Below are 18,169 nucleotides of genomic sequence, written 5' to 3'. Positions count from 1 at the left end.
CCTCCTTACTACCCATCACCGGTCTATCCCATTCCCCCACCCCCCTCCCCTCTGAAGTCCTCAGTTTGTTTCTCATAGTCCATAGTCTCTCATGTTTCATTCCCCCTTCTGATTACCCCCCCTTTCTTTATCCCTTTCTTCCCCTACCGATCATCCTAGTTCTTATGTTCCATAGATGAGAGAAATCATATGATAGTTGTCTTTCTCTGCTTGACTTATTTCACTTAGCATTATCTCCTCCAGTGCTGTCCATGTTGTAGCAAATGTTGAGAACTCGTTCTTTCTGATAGCTGAGTAATATTCCATTGTATATATGGACCACAACTTCTTAATCCAGTCATCTGTTGAAGGGCATCTCGGCTCCTTCCACGATTTAGCTATTGTGGACATTGCTGCTATGAACATTGGGGTGCATATGGCCCTTCTCTTCACTACGTCTGTATCTTTGGGGTAAATACCCAGTAGTGCAATGGCTGGATCATAGGGTAGCTCAATTTTTAACTTTTTAAGGGACCTCCACACTGTTTTCCAGAGTGGCTGTACCAACTTGCATTCCCACCAACAATGTAGGAGGGATCCCCTTTCTCCACATCCTCTCCAACAATTGTTGTTTCTTGCCTTGTCTATTTTTGCCATTCTAACTGGCGTAAGGTGGTATTTCAGTGTGGTTTTGATTTGAATTTCCTTGATGGCTAATGATTTTGAACATTTTTTCATGTGTCTGTTAGCCATTTGTATGTCTTCATTGGAAAAGTGTCTGTTCATATCTTCTGCCCATTTTTTGATTTGTTTATTTGTTTCTCGTGTGTTGAGTTTGAGAAGTTCTTTGTAGATCTTGGATACCAGTCTTTTATCTGTAGTGTCATTTGCAAATATATTCTCCCATTCCGTGGGCTGCCTCTTAGTATTTCTCCAAATTATTAATGCCAACCCTATCCCTTCGAATATCATTTTTCAACTTGAAAATATAATTTATGGAAAGCTGGTACTACAAACTATTAAATGTTTTAGCATATATATAGACAGAGGATTACTAACAAATCAATGTCAACCTGAATGGTGAACCCATGCCATCTTCTACTGGTCACCCTTTCTCTTCCTAAATAATCATAAACCATCCACTTTAAAAGCCATTCTAGGATTTTGTCTGCACTGGCTGCCAAGCTCTCTTCTAGGATTGACAGAATTGAGCACCTCATTCATTTTGAAAACCAGCAAGTCTTCAGTCTTCCAGCACTTCTATTGTCTGCATTTCAGTGAAAATGATGGAAACAGCTGAGTTATCTCATGCGTAAGGCCTTTCAACCTTAGCTATAAGCCCTCTGGGCCAAGAGCTTTAAACTCAATGAGATCATACTGTATTCTCTGAACATCATCACCCTTATTAAGAGGTTTGCTTTTCTCTTAACCACCTTATCACCTTTTCTAGTCAGAATACTATTTTTCTTGATGGCAACAAAATAGGATATGAGTAGATCCCCTATTCTTTGCTTTGACTTTACCCTTAACATTATGCCACCCATATCAGGGAATGTAGGCACTGCCATTGGTATTCAAAGGAAGGAGAAGAATAAGAGGGCTGGGACTACCTCCTTCTAGTTCTTTTTTCTGCCAATGAGAAGCAATTAACATTCAGTTTCCTTTTTCTCTCCCCAGTCATTTTCTGATAGGGAGATAAAGTCCCTTAAAATTAGTGTAAGGGTTAAATTAGGTTAACTTATGTAAAAGCCTTGGAACAGTGCTTAGCAAGTACACAGTGCTCAAAAAGTTTAGATATTATTAATATTTACCCCAAATATATAATTTAAAACTAGAGAAGTCAACAAATGGTGCTAGAACAACTGAACATCAACATACACATGTATGAAGTTGGACTCCTTCTTCACACCAAATCATCTCAAATGGATTACAGACCGAAACGTAAGTGTGAAAACTATAAAACTCTTAGAAGAAAATATAGACATAAATCTTTATAATTTGTGTTAGGCAAAGCCTTCTTAGATATGACACCAAGATCACAACTGACAAAGAAAAAAAAATAGGTAAGTTGGACTTCACAAAAATTTAAAACTTTTATGCTTCAAAGGACATCATCATGAAAGAGAAAAGATAACCCACAAAATGAGGGAAAATATTTGCATATCATATATCTGATAGTGGACTGGCATCCAGAATATATTTTAAAAATTCTTACAACTCAATAATAAAAAGGCCAATAACCCAATTAAAATTGGACAAAAGATCTGAATAGATATTTCCTAAAAAGATATATAAATGACCAAGAGCAAATAAAAAAATGTTCAACATTAGGGAATATTCAACATTATGTAGGCATACTCATAACATAGGGATACTCAACACTGGTCATTAGGGAAATGCAAATCAAAATGCAAATTAAAAAAAAAAAAACAATGAGATACCACTTCATACCCATGAGGATGTGAGCCAAAAAAAACAGATAATGCAAGTGTTGAGGATGTGGAGAAATTGAAACCTTCAGGTGGAAGTGTAAAATGGTGTATCCACTTTGAAACAGCCTGGCGGTTCCTCAAAAGGTTAAACATGGTTACTATATGACCAATAATCCCACCCAATAGAGATGAAAACATATCCACACAAAAACTTGTACATGTATCTTTATAACAGCATTATTCATAATAGCCAAAAAGCGGAAATAACTCAAATTGTCCATCAACTGATACATGGATAAGTGAAATGTATATATCCATACAATGGAATATTATTCAGCAATGAAAAGGAATGAAGAACTGATATATGCTATTAAATGGATCAACCTTAAAGACATTATACGAAGTGAAAGAAGCCTGTCACAAAAGACCACATGATTTCATTTATATGAAATGTCCGGGTGCGTAAATCTTTAGACACAGAAAGTAGATGAGTGGTTCCCTTGGGCTGCTAAAGGACTGGAGCTAATGGGAAGTGCTTACTGGGTTAAATGGGTATGAGGTTTCTTTTTGGGGTGATAAAAATGTTCTAAAATTGATTGCAATAATGGTTCCACAAATCTATAGATACAGTAAAAACCCACTGAATTTTATACTTTAAGTGGGTGAATTGTATGGTATGTTAATTATATCTCAACAGATAAATAGATAGGTCAATTGAGCAATCAATCAATCCAAGAAATTAGGAAATTCCTAATGTTCACGAAATTTAGGAAAGTTAGGCCTCAGCCCTGTGCTCACAACCTAAGAAATAAAATGAGTGATAATGGTCTATACATGTGAGTAGGAAAAACTCCCTCTTCCTATGTGTTTTTCCTTTACTAGCCACACAAAACAATTCACTTCTGACACTTCCAATAACCAAATGTGTAGGTGTTTTTCCCCCACAAAACAATTCTTTACAACACCAGTTCGGTGTCCTGTAATTCAGTTCTGACACTATCTACCTGGAGTTAACTTCAGATCTCACAAGTTGAAGGTTTAGTCCATGAGCCTGAACCCCCACCCACCTACCACCACCACACACATACATTCAGATACCAGTCAAAAGTCCTAAGTTGTCACCTGTACTTCTGACAGACTGGCTATAAATCAGGGTTCCTATGACTCCTTTCCTGGATTCAGTAATTTGCTAGAATGGCTCACTGAACTCAGGGAAAAACTTAAGTTTACCAGTTTATTATATAATAAAAGATATGATAAAGGATACAGATGAACAACCAGATAAAAAGATACATAGGGAGACATCTGGGAGGGTCCTGAGTGCAGGAGTTTCTGTCTGTGGAGTTGCGTTGTATCACCCTCCCAGTACATGTATGTGTTCACCAACCTGGAAGCTCTCCAAACTCCATACTATTGGCATTTTTATAGAGGCTTCATCATGCAGGCATGATCAATTAATAACTCCACTTCCAGCCTCCCTCCCCTCTCTGGGGCTGAAAATTCCAAGTTTCTAATTGTGACTTTGTTTTTCTGGTGACCAGCCCTCACCGGGAGCCATCCAGGATCCCACTTGGAGTCACTAAATTAGAATAAAGGACATTCCTATCACCCAGGAAATTCCAGAGAATTGGCCCTGTCAGGAACCAGGGCCAAAGACCAAATATTAGAACAAAAGATGCTCCTAATACTCTCATCATTTAGGAAATTACAAGAGTTTTAGGAGCCCTGTGTCAGTGGCCCTGGTTCCTGACACTTTATTTATTTATGTATTTATTTATGTATGTATTTATTATTTCACATCATGATACTCAACCATGTCTCTTCCCTAAGTACGTCTCTCTGCTTTCTAATACAGAAGTCTGACCATAAGTTCATCTTTTCTGGAAAATGTAGAAGTATCTTCTCCATTTCATTTCCTGCTTATCTATCAATCTATTGATTGATCGATTGATCAAGCTATCAATCTATCAATTGATCTATCCATCCATCCTTCCTTCCATCCATCGATCCATCCATATATATAGTTGACACCTACATTTTATGATTTATTTAGAAAACTAAATAATCCTGTCTCTTCTCTGACAGGAAAACACTGAAACAATCTTTGGATATTCATTTTAATCATTCATTTGTAAAATCTTAAAGATGGTCTTTGAGATATGGCACTAGGGATTGCCCCGGAGGCTCTAAATACAAGCTTGCTTTTTTATTTATTTATATTTTTTATAAAGATTTTATTTATTTTTTTTGAGAGAGGGAGAGAGCACAAGCAGGTGGAGGGGCAGAGGGAGAGGGAGAAGCAGGCTCCCCGCTGAGCAAGGAGCCCGACGCGGAGCTCGATCCCAGGACCCTGAGATCATGACCTGAGCCAAAGGCAGACACTTAACCAACTGAGCCACCCAGGTGCCCCTCTAAATACAAACTGAATAAAATAGGGGCTTTTCCCAGAGTACAGAGCTGAAGCAGAATAGAGCCTGAAGAAATAGTTACTGTTATAAACATTTTATAAACATGTTAATTAAGATCTACTTGAAAATAACTAATTCATGAATCTGTCTACCTTGGCAACATCTATAGGATTCATGATTTCATGCCTGACATTTTTATTTTGTGCTCCAGTACAGAGGTAAATCAGGCAAATATATCCCTGTTTTCCTAAAAACTCTTGAACAAACTTTTGTACAAACCAATGTCAACAGCTGCATTAAAAGTAGATGAGAGAGAGTTATTTTGGATGAATTTAGCACCTATAAAATACTCATGTAAATTGTGACTATTACTTGCAGTCAAATAGATGATCAAAGACATCCTCTCCTTTTGATCTTAGTTGTTCAGATTCTATTGCCTTCCTCATCAGTAGAATTCACTAAGTCTATAGATAAAATCTGCAGAAATCTCAGCAATCAACGGGCAACTCCATAGCCTTTTAACTATATTGCTCTACCTTATTCTAGCACCTTATATTTCCCTACCGCTTTACACCATGACGTTCCGACATTGAAATCATTGTGTAAAATGAAACATGGTGAAGGGAAGCAGTTGTCAACCTTAGAAAGATCTGAGCATTTACACACCTGGATCTTTCCAGTGGGCAGTTCAAAGGCAAAGCAATCTAGTAACAGGGTGGGGAGAGTTAAACTGAACTTATGACTGTTCGGTGTCTTTATTACTTTAAAGACTACAGTGTTTTTTATCCTTGTTCTGATACCTGCTTCTTGGTGACACTGTATGGAGCACATTGATATATCTCAGCATCCACTTTACCGTTTAATTCTTACACCACATTCCAAAGCAATCATGAGGGGAATAATAAATGAAAACACTGTACTTAATACACAGGTGACAGTGTGGAAAATAAATACTTTTAAAAAGGAGAGCTTTTAACTCATTTGGTCAATAAAAAAATACGTCCTTGTTATAGAAGATTTTGAAAATGTCAAAAGGAAGAAAGAAAGAAAAAAATCATGTTCATACCCACCATCCAAAAGATAACCATTAGTAATATGTCAGTGCATTTCCTTTCGGGCTTTTACTCATGCACAGTTTTTTTTTAAATTTATTTTTATCTATTTATTTTTAAGTAGGTTCCACGCCCAGCATGGAGCCCAACACAGGGCTTGAACTCACAATCCTAAGATCAAGACCTGAGCTGAGATCAAGAGTCAGATGCTTAACTGACTGAGCCACCCAGGTGCCCCCAGGCATGGTTTTTTTAAAAAAACATTGCTGTGATCATCCTATATATATAGTATTTATATATATACTTTTGTGTCCTATTTTCACTTCCAATTATAACACAAGCAAAAATGCATACTTTGAAAGTTGATGGGAGTACAGGGTTTGGTAAAAATATGTGTTTCATTTGAATTGGAAGTCAAGAGTATATTACTTTGAACACCATAAAACATATTTCTTCACTGTTCTACCATTCCCTCTTGCATTATTTAAGTTGAACATTATACCTTTTCTAGATTTTCAAGAGTGTTGTCTTTTTGGACAGTGAATATAATTACTAGCTGTTATTATATTTTATTACAAGTTTAAAATGCTGTTTTATCTGTTAGTTTGGGGGCGCCTGGGTGGCACAGCAGTTAAGCGTCTGCCTTCAGCTCAGGGCGTGATCCCAGAGTCCTGGGATCAAGCCCCACATCAGGCTCCTCTGCTGGGAGCCTGCTTCTTCCTCTCCCACTCCCCCTGCTTGTGTTCCCTCTCTCACTGGCTGTCTCTATCTCTGTCGGATAAATAAAGTCTTTAAAAAAAAATCTGTTAGTTTGCACTAGGTCTGACATTTATATCATGGAATATTTTATTCGATTCATTAAAATATTACTAAAAATTCAGCATTACTTTTGAAATGAAATAATTCTATTTCTTATAATAATAATAATAGCCTTCTGTGAATCAATGATCTAAAATCTCCAAATTGCAGGGGCGCCTGGGTGGCTCAATCGGTTAAGCATCTGACTCTTGATTCAGCTCAGGTCATAATTTCAGGATTGTGAGACTGAGCCCGGATCCTTGGACTCCATGCAGGGCGTAGAACCTACTTAAGATATTCTCTCTCCCTCTGACCCTTCCGCTCACCCCCAACATTCTCTCTCGAAAGAAAGAAAGAAAGAAAGAAAGAAAGAAAGAAAGAAAGAAAGAAAGAAAGAAAAAACTTCAAATTGCAAATATTTATTAAACTCTTTGATGTTACATCAGTTTTCCTCCCACACACCCACACTGCAGTCTTGATATAAGACACGTAAAGAGTAGTAATCAAGAATTAAGTTTTTCTTTTTAAAAACTGTCAAAAGCTTGCTACACCAGCATCCAGCGACAGGAGGAGAAATGTCTCCAGTCTACTACATTCCCCTCCAAGCCAGGTTTTAATTTGTTGAGAAGGGGGAAAAAAGCCTATAAAGATCTTGGCAAAATACAGAGCTGCTAATTTAATCAATTTTAGTAGTTAAGGCAGTGATTTCAAGTGCTAACGCAATCTGTTGAAAGAACTAATTTCCAAGGTAGGGGAGATTCATTTATTTCTACTTTTTCTTCCCAGTTTTCCATTCTAAGGGTATGTGGGCAGCCATCACGCACCCACTGAGGGACACCCCTCCCAAGACTTAGAAGGGTTAGGCTCTAATTCAAACCCCGAAGTAGCAGAGAAATGTTCTCTTCTTTTCTCTGGAGAGGAATTTTGAGACGTAGATGAAGTAGACCTCAACTAATGTAGTAATAGATACCTGCCTGAGAGCGTAGTGAGAACTGAAATCGTGCTGAAGCACAAAAAAGAGCTGGGCGCCTTTTATGCATTCTCAGAGACGGACAGACAGAGACAGAGACACAAAGACAGAAAGAAGGGATGCTTTACCTCTCACCTGGGACTGAAATCTTCCAATTCTCTTTGCCTCCTGTCAATAAATTTCTTTTACAGCAACATAGTGGAACCGTATTTTGATATATTAAGAGATATGTTTCTAAGTCTTAGCAGTTCCTTTATACCCCATGTAAAGCTATGCTATGGAGGACCAATTCCCTTGGAGAAGGGATGTTACAACAAAACAGGCTTTTTGAATATGACAAACCCAAACCCCAAAGCTCTCTAACATGGACAACTTGGAAGATACATAGGTGCCTCCTCTAAGACTAAATAAAGTTTACTTGGACTGGAAGATGAAGAGAGAAAATCAAAAGGAAAGAAGAAGGTTTAGACATTAGTGGGTTCCTGAGAAAAAGTTCAGGGTCCTTCCCCAGTTCATCCCATCTGAAATAAGGAAACCAGGAGTAGAGGAAACCTGTGATGCATCCCCAGAGAGAACCCAGGGAGTTTTCAAGATACCAGAGTCCTCCTCCCCCAGAGCGGTGAGGGCACAGAAGAAATACCTGTGCCTTGCAGGTGGGACAGATGTAGCTTCAAAGCATCCCCTAGGCTTCAGTGTGGCTGGGGAGAAGAAAAATGCTTTCCACACGCCTGTGAGTAATGTGGACTTGAGGCAGGGACTTGGACACCCCACCTAATTTTCTGCAGTCCAGGAATGGTAGAAAAGCATGTAAGTAGGGGGAAAGAGTATATCTAGAGAGGCTTTGCAGTCAGGAGGAGAGACAAAGGAATAGCCACCGGAGCCAAAGACAGAGGAATCAGACAGAATGTGGTGTATATTTCAGCAGATGCCAACATGGACTGATGAACAAAGACAAGACACTACCCATCCCCATTCTGATCTTGTGGCACTATGGTAAGTTCCCAGATCTCAAAGAAGAGCAACTGGAACCTTAAACTGACGAAGATTTAGTATCTGTCACTTGGCAGAATACCAGTCAAAAGAGAAAGAGAGAAATTAAGTTTTAGAAAAATGAAGAAAGGTACATTTCTTGCCAATCTGATTCATATTATGAGATTTATGCCAGTTACATGTATCCTATAGAATTGCTAATACATTTGTACCACAGGCCAAATACTCTTTTAAAATGTCTTATGCATTAGGCTTTGAATAAGAGTCGACATCATATAGGAGGTGTGAAGAAAAGAACACCTTTGCTGTGTTCTGATCAATAACATTTTCAGATTGGAATTATAGCTTTATCTTATTTCTTTGGGAGTGGGGCAACTATTTTCCTTAGTTTGTATAAGAATGGATTGACTGATTCATCAAGATTCTAGAAATAACCGAAGGATTATGCTGTACCACCTGCTTACATTAACTGCTCAGTTGGTGGACTGACAGAACGCTGTAATCATTTCTTCTCAATTCCCATGGTGAAGTAATCCCAAATGTCATTGTCATCATTTACCTCCCATCAACTTCCACAACTCTGCTATGCCATGATGGCCTGGGATAAAGTCAGTGAGTAGGGGCAAGGGTTGTCCGAAATCATAGTTTAGACAAACACTAGGGGTCCTCAAAAGAGCATTTATTCCAGTTCTTGCTTCCATGCAGGTCTGCAGCTAAATCATTCAAGAAGAATGATTGTCTATTCTATTTTTGAAGTTCCCCAAGGTAGGCAATCTCTAATAACCTGTTTCAATATACAATCTATATTTTGAAAAGATTCTTCCATTTAGCAAATCTAAACCTAAACTCATCTCCTTTTGTTCTCTGTTTAGTGGACTGTGATTTTAAAAAATACCTTATATAATTCTGTTTTGAAATCTTGTTTGGGCTTGAATATTGGATTGTGGCTTAAAAATAGCATTTATTCTGTTAGAGATGTTGACCCTTTCTGAAAAGAGTTTATGACTTAAACGAAGGTTTTATGAATTGCTCTCTCAGAAGGAGATCACCGATTGCTAAAGTGGTGACTCTATGCTGAATGAGATACCAGTATCTCTGATAGCTGGTCTCTTCTCTGAAGTGCTTCCTCTCTCTCTCTCTCCCTCTCTCTCTCTCTCTCTCTCTCTCTCTCAGAAGCTGCTTGTGTGGGGATACACTTACAGGACCAGAAAGAGCTTCTCAGTTATGTCAGCTGTGAGGAAGGAAGGAAGAAACAAGAAGTGAAGCCTGAGGCCAGACACCCCATTACTGAGCCCAAATGCCACACAGAATCACTTGATGGGTAGTGACTATGACAGGGAAGCCAGACCAGAGGTTTTGGTGGCAAAATATCTTCAAGTCCTAAGATCTCGACATGAACTTTGGAAAAGACATCACTCTGAGACAAGGATTTAAGATGAATTAGAAAAATGGCATTCCATTCAAGCCTGGTAAGAAAACTGGGAAAAGATTGTTAAGTGATAAATAAAGGTTAACAGTTGGTATATAATGTAGTAAAGTATACTCAAGTACTTGTGGGTTTTGTTTTGCCCAGTGATATTTCTAATTACAGGAGCAATACTGAAATACATTCTCTTTGTCAAATAGTAAGAATTATGACTGAAGTCTTCTTTTGCCACCCCTCCTCGCATCCTATTAGTCTCCCTAGAGAAGGGTTGCTCTTCAGTGTTTGGGAGATGACTTGCTGCTTCTCTGGCCAGTGCAGCCCCTTTATCCTGGGGTAAGGGAAGATGATGAGGCAGATGGCAGAGGTGAGTCAGTATATCCTCTATTCTTTTTTTTTTTAAGATTTTATTTATTTATTTGACAGAGATAGAGACAGCCAGCGAGAGAAGGAACACAAGCAGGGGGAGTTGGAGAGGAAGAAGCAGGCTCATAGCGGAGGAGCCTGATGTGGGGCTCGATCCCATAATGCCAGGATCACGCCCTGAGCCGAAGGCAGACACTTAACCGCTGTGCCACCCAGGCGCCCCATGTATATCCTCTATTCTTAGACACTTACAGGTTCAAGAGAGAATTATTAAAAATTTCTCAGTCCAACTAAATCATGATGTCATTAGGAGAAAAGAACCTACTATTTTGGCACATAAACTTTCGTTTTCGAATTTACACTATCACTGCCAATTTGCTTCTTTTTGTGTATCTTTACAAATTTGTTTGTTCGTTTCTTTGAATATTTTCAAAAGAAATTGAGAGAGGGTATATCCAGCCCAACTAATCTGCCACCATTAGCCTGGAAGGTTTTCATTCCATTTCCTGTGTTGTCAATCTTCTCATCTCTGACATACTGTAATAATTTCAAAGAGGTCTCCCTATTTCCCTAAATCCTCATTTCATTTTTCCTCTCTCAACTCCCTTCCCTCCAACTCATCCAAACGTAGTTATAAAATATCCTTTTTATTTTGTCAATCTTCACAGGTTTCCCATTGTCTACAGAATAAAGACCCAATTGCTTAGGTTGGCATTCCACAATGTGATCTCAATATGTGAATGTACACTTACACCACTCACTACTGAGGTAGATCACTGATTGTTAAAGTGATCATTCTATGCTGAATGAGAAACTACGATCTGTGGTAACTTGTATACACATTACTCAAATTTCATACAACCATTGTCCCTGAATACTCTATGGACTATGCGTATAGTCCATACATTGTTTTTTTGGTTTTTTTGTGTTTTTTTTTTAAGATTTTATTTATTTATTTGACAGAGAGAGAGAGACAGCCAGGAGAGAGGGAACACAAGCAGGGGGAGTGGGAGAGGAAGAAGCGGGCTTCCAGTGGAGGAGCCTGATGTGGGGCTCGATCCCAGAACCCCAGGATCATGCCCTGAGCTGAAGGCAGACGCTTAAGGACTGAGCCACCCAGGCGCCCCTATAGTCCATACATTGTTACCCCAGCCTTTATCTTACCTGAATTCCCTCCCCTTCATTTATCTGAATTCCATCTGTCCTTCACAGCAGTGTGCTATCTCTGCATATTACACAGCAATGAATTTTATTACATAGAAATTCTCTACCTTCTGGAGTTACAATTCAATAAGACATTTCAATAACCATAGAACTGTACAAATCCTTGAATTTAGCAATCCCACTCCTGAGAATCTATACTTTAATAAACAGAAATAAAAGAAAGGTTAAGTCAATTATGATACATATACTTAATATAATAGAATACAGCTGCATTAAATTATAATTAGAAGCATTATATAGCTTATGGAAATGCTGGTCGTAAATAGAAAAGGAAGAGAACAAAACTGTAACTATATCTGGAAACCTGAGGGGTGCCTGGGTGGCTCAGTTGGTTAAGCATCTGCCTTCAGCTTAGGTCATGATCCCAGGATCCTGGGATCAAGCCCTGTGTCAGGCTTCCTGCTCAGTGGGGAGCCTGCTTCTCCCTCCCCCTCTACCTCTCCCCCACCACCCCGCTTGTGCTCTCTCTCACATAAATAAATTAAATCTTTTTTTAAAAAAATCTGGAAACCTGAAAGGGGAACTAAAGAATAAGAATGTGCGAGGTGGTGAGATAGAGGGTAGGTGATTCTTTTTCTTTTGTTTGAATTCCCTTGTTGCCATCTTAATGTTGTTCTTATAATATGTAATTGTTGTAAATAATAATCCATAGTTCAGACTGAAGATATCTAATCAGAACCATGAGTTGAATCTTTTTTCTCTTAATATTCCTTAAAATGATAGTAAAGGGATTTAAAAAAACGTTATTAAAACGCAACAATAAAGAGAGTGAAGGAGAGAAGAGCTCTCTCTATAAGCTAGGATTAAGTTCATTTTGAATAATAGAAAAATCTAAAATAATAGTGTCTTAAAGAAGATAGAAGTTTCTTTCTCTCTTCTGTACCAGAAGTCCAGAGGTGCCAGCCCAGTGTTAGGGATCTTAGGCTCCTCATTTTTGCTCAACCTTGTTTCTATTCCCAGCATCACCTGATGGTCTAAAATGGGTGCTAGAATTATAGCCAGTAAATAGCAACATCACCAACGGGAAGACAGAAGAGATGAAAAAGGATGCACCCTTCCTTTTAAGGATGCTTCTCAATAAAAGGATACTTTCACTTATATCCTGTTGACCCTAGTCACAAGGCTGCATCTAGTTGCAGGAAGAATGAGAGATATAAACTTTATTCTGCATGGCCACATAACCAGCTAAAAATTGGGAGCTCTATTAAAGAAGAGGATACAGGGGGACAGCTAGTATTCTATCATAGGAACCATCAGCAAACAAGAAATTTCCTCAAAATTTTGAGTGACAAAAAACAAGTAGAGAAATGCTACTAATTGATGAAGCAGAATGAAGAAGGATGTAGCAGGAATACGCACTGGGAACTACAGATAAGGAAGAGGCCAGTATGCCCCAAAGAGATCTGAGACTGAAAAACAACTGGACCATTGGAGAGTAAAAGAGAATACAGATAGCAAGTAATATATAAGTGAGCTAAATTCCTCTTCTTTCATATTGGGAAGCTAATATACATTGTCAAAATTTTAGCAAGTCATTGTTTGAAGGCTGAGAAATCTGAAAGGGGAGAAATCAGAGAGGGAGACAAACCATGAGAGACGATGGACCACAGGAAAAAAACTGAGGGTTTCAGAATGGAGGGGGTAACAGGGTGATGGGTATTGAGGAGGGCACGTGTTGTGATGAGCACTGGGCATTATATGGAACTAATGAATCATTGAACACTACATCAAAAACTAATGATATACTATACAATGGCTAACTGAACATAATAAAAAAATTTTTTTAAAAGAAATGGTTTCAGGTGCAAGTAATGAGACTTTGTCTAATATTATTTTAAGCTCCTGCTATTCAAAAAGTGATCTGGAACAGATAACATGATTATCTACATAGAAAATTCCAAAGAATGTACAAAGAAACTGTGGGACTTAACGAGTGAGTTTAACAAGGTTGCAGGATACAAGATCAATATACAAAAATCAATTAGATTTCTATACACTTGTAATGAATAATTAGAAATTGAAATATTATAAAGTACCATATTTAATAGCACCAAAAATGAAATATTTATAGATAACTATCACAAAAAATGGCCAATATTTGTATGCGGAAAGCTACAAAACACTAATCACAGAAATTAACAAGACCTAGACAAATAAAAAGATATACCATGTTCATAGATTGGAAAATTCAATGTTGTTAAAATGTCAATTTTCTCCAAATTGATCTATAGATTCAGTGCAATCCCAATTAAAATCTCTGCAGGGGGGCGCCTGGGTGGCACAGCGGTTAAGCGTCTGCCTTCGGCTCAAGGCGTGATCCTGGCGTTATGGGATCGAGCCCCACATCAGGCTCTTCCGCTATGAGCCTGCTTCTTCCTCTCCCACTCCCCCTGCTTGTGTTCCCTCTCTCGCTGGCTGTCTCTATCTCTGTCGAATAAATAAATAAAATCTTAAAAAAAAAATCTCTGCAGGCTTCATTTATAGAAACTGATAAGCTGATTTGCAAATTCATATGGAAAAGCTGATTTAAAAACTTACATGGGAGGGGCGCCTGGGTGGCACAGCGGTTAATCGTCTGCCTTCGGCTCAGGGCGTAATCCCGGCGTTACGGGATCGAGTCCCACATCAGGCTCTTCCGCTATGAGCCTGCTTCTTCCTCTCCCACTCCCCCTGCTTGTGTTCCCTCTCTCGCTGGCTGTCTCTCTCTGTCGAATAAATAAATAAAATCTTTAAAAAAAAAAAAAAAACTTACATGGGAAAGCAAAATTTATATGGAAAAGGTATTCCTAGAATAGCCAAAACAGTTTTGATAAAGAAGAACAAAGTTGAAGGACTCATACTACTTGATTTCAAGACCGATTATAAGGCTACAGTAATCAAGAAAGTATGGTATTGACATAAGGATGGATACAGATCAATGGAACAGAACTGAGAATCCAAACTAGACCCACATATATGGTCTATTGCTTTTTTAACATAGGTACCAAGATAATTCAATTGTAAAAGTAATCTTTTCAACAAATGATTTCAGAATATCTAACATCTCTATGCAAAAAAAAAAAAATTGATCTTGACCCATTCCTCATACCATATATAAAAATAACTAGAAATGGATTATAGACCTCAATGTAAAGCCTAAAATATAAAGCTTCTAGAAGAAAACATAAGAGAAAGTCTTGTGACCTTGGGGGCAGGAAAAGATTTCACAGACAGGATATAAAAGAGTAAATCATAAAATGCTTTAAATTGATAAATTGGACTTCATCAAAATTTTAGAATACTGCTCTGTAAAATAAACTGTTCGAAAATAAGACAAACCACAAGACAAAAGACAAGAGTGCAAGAAACTATTTGCAAACATATATCTGATAAAAACTTATAGCCAGAATATATAAAGAACTCTTAAAATTTAATAGGTAAGAAGACAAGCAACCTCCCTGCTCTCACCCCAATGAGTAAAAGAATTGAACACTTTACAAAAGAAGACATACAAGTGGTCCACAAACACATAAGAAGATGCACTTCATCATAAATAACTAGGTAAAGGCAAGTTTAAGCAATGTGTTAACTACATACGTACTGGAATGGCTAAAATTAAAAAGAAAAAACTGACCATGCAACTCCCTGGAGAGGATACAGAGCAACAGGGATTCTCGCACACTGCTGAATGCAAAGTGGTAAAGCCATTTTGGACAACAATATGGCAGCTTCTTAGCTTCTTCTAAAGTTAAGCACACACTTATTATACAACCCAGCATTTCCACTCCTAGGTATTTTCCTAAGAAAAATGAAAATACATTTCCTTACAAAGAACTACAAGCAAATGTGTGTACCAGCTTTATTCATAATCACTTCAAATGAAAAACAATCCAAATGTCTATCAACTGGGGATGGATTAACGAACTGTGGTACATCCATACAATGAAATACTACTCAGTAATAAAAATGAATTAATTACCAATACATTCAACAACATATATAAATTTCAAAACACCATATTAAATGATTGGATTCATACTCAAAGGCTAGTACCACTCAAAGACCCGATTTTTATGACATTGTGGAAAAAGGAAAACCAAGGGGACAGAAATCGGTACAACAGTTGCCAGGTGCTGTGATTGGAGAGAAGGGATTGACTACAAAAAGGCATGAGGAAACTTTTTGGGGTGATGGAAAGATTCTATATTGTGGTGGTGACTACATGACTCTATGCATTCCTGAAAACTCATCAAAATATACACCAAAAAAAAGTTAATTCTGCTCTAGGTAAATTATATCCCAATAAACCTGATTCCAAAATTGAATTTTACAGACTGGCACAATTGGCATCACCTGGGAATTTGTTAGAAATGTTGAACCATGAACCCCATTTCAAACCTATTATTGTAGATCACGCTTCTTAGGAAACAGGCTGTGAGATTCTGAAATTTGCATGTAGGAGGTTATTGAGGGGTGATCTGAGGGAAAGGGAAGTAGGACTGGGTGAAGGGAGAATTTGACCTGCCATGCAATTGTAAAAGAAACCTCAGCTGAATCTACAGAGAGTTCTGGAGCTAGAATGGCCTTCAGAGTTATCCCATTTGCTAAGCCTTTAGACCCTCTCATCAACCAATCATTACAAGTGACTGTCCCTAAAGTATGACCTCAGGCAAGGTGGCTCTTTAGCTCAAGGAAATTCCCAGAGAAGAGTTCAGTTGAGAACTTTAGCTGCCAATACTCCAGCAGTTGGGTAAATGAGTGCTTCAGTCCTGAAGAGGGAATCTGAGCAACACGCCACAGCATCGTACATTCTATTCCTTGCACTTCTGGAATCTACCTCTTTCATATAATAAGTTCACCCCATTTGGGAAGAGCTCCTCCAATGTTCTCTCTTTTCCTGGGGAAACTTATAAGGGTAGTGGAAGACCTATAGCTCTTCCCCCAACCCTGTATTGCAGCTGGTCTCAAGGCAATGACTAATACTCACCGTCTCCTGCTCTACAACTCATTCTAGAATAGCATTCTCAAGCAAGCACCTCTTCTGGTCTAGGTGGCCTATATGATAGGTGGACTCTCTGGTCATTATCCATGAGGGATACAAGTCCCTGATTATCACATCCTTCTCAGGCTGTGGATGCTGCATTTGTCCATTTGCTGTTGACACTGAACAGAGTAATATCAAAAGACACCCCATTAGATCACCTGAATGCCAAACATATTCTTCCCTGACTTCATTGTGTAACAACAGTCCTAGCTCCTCCTGATTATCAGGGTTAATAACTCCTGCCAGGATAGTTTTTCTTTTCCTTGTCTGCTGGTCTCCCAGTGTAAAGTAGCTAAAGAGACTGGGCAGCTGCCATTACTTACAGCTTAATAGAACTCTTGTATCCCCTGGTGGAAATATTTCCCCTCTGAGAACTAAGACCTCTAAATCCGCAGCCTAGAAGCACAAATTCTCCAAAAGGGTCACTGGGAATGATGGTAAGCAGCTACTCTACTTCTACCCTTTAATTTCCAGACTCATCTAATCTACCTATTAGGAACAAAGCACCATATAATGGTCATTGATTTAGGATATATACTGCATCTGTAGGATGCCATCCCATTTTCACCAGGTACTATCTCTAAGCTGGTGTTTCAGCTGTGCTTTCAATAGTCCATTTCATCACTCTACCACACTAGCTGGGTGGTGTGGAGTGTGACAGGACCACTAGACCTCATGGTAAAATGCCTACTGCCACATCCGTACTTTCTGCTTCTGTGCACAGCCTCAAAGTCAGTCAGAGGTGAGATATTAGGGCCCTCTTAGGTCTTTCTTAGGCATCTACACAGCTCTGCATATTTGTGTGGCCTTCTAGAATTGAAGGAATATCTTAGAGCTCTTAAATATATCTATCTGGGTATCTGGATGGCTCAGTCAGTTGAGCATCCAACTCTTGATTTTGGCTCACATCATGATCTCAGGGTCATGATCTCAGAGTCAAGAGATGGAGCCCCACATCAGGCTCCACGCTCAGTGGGGAGTCTGCTTGAGATTCTCTCTCTCCCTCTTCCTCTGCCCCCCACCCCACACACAAACTCTCTCTAAAACAAATAAACATATCTTTTTTAAAAAAATATTTTATTTATTTATTTGTCAGAGAGAGAGCACAAGCGGGGGTAGGGGGGGTGGCAGGCAGAGGGAGAAGCAGGCTCCCTGCTGAGCAAAAGCCCGATGTGGGACTCAATCCCAGAACCCTGGGATCATGACCTGAGCTGAAGGCAAGACACTTAACCAACTGAGCCACACAGATGTCCCAAAATAAATAAATAAATCTTAAAAAAAAAAAAAGGATATCTGCAAACTGTCCATGCCCACCGTTCAAGTTTTTTGGTCAGACTCTTGTTAGCCCACCTTCTTTTCTTTTTTTTTAAGCAATCTTTACACCCAACATGGGGTTTGGGCTCATGACCCTGAGATCAAGGGTCTCTTGCTCTACCAAATGAATCAGCCAAGCACTCTTTTTTTTTTTTTTTAAGATTTTATTTATTTATTTGACAGAGATAGA

General features: G+C 38.7%; 1 protein-coding gene across 1 annotated transcript in view; it reads right to left on the bottom strand.

The window, feature by feature from the left end:
• MED13 (mediator complex subunit 13) overlaps positions 1-18,169 on the bottom strand; it is a 270,369-nt gene that overhangs the window by 166,809 nt on the left and 85,391 nt on the right. The window lies entirely within an intron of this gene.

Source organism: Ursus arctos, unplaced genomic scaffold (genome assembly GCF_023065955.2).
Source record: "Ursus arctos isolate Adak ecotype North America unplaced genomic scaffold, UrsArc2.0 scaffold_24, whole genome shotgun sequence".
In the NCBI taxonomy this organism is placed as follows: domain Eukaryota; kingdom Metazoa; phylum Chordata; class Mammalia; order Carnivora; family Ursidae; genus Ursus; species Ursus arctos.
The sequence above is the reverse complement of the archived record's forward strand: the minus strand, read 5'-3'. Positions and strand labels throughout refer to the sequence as shown.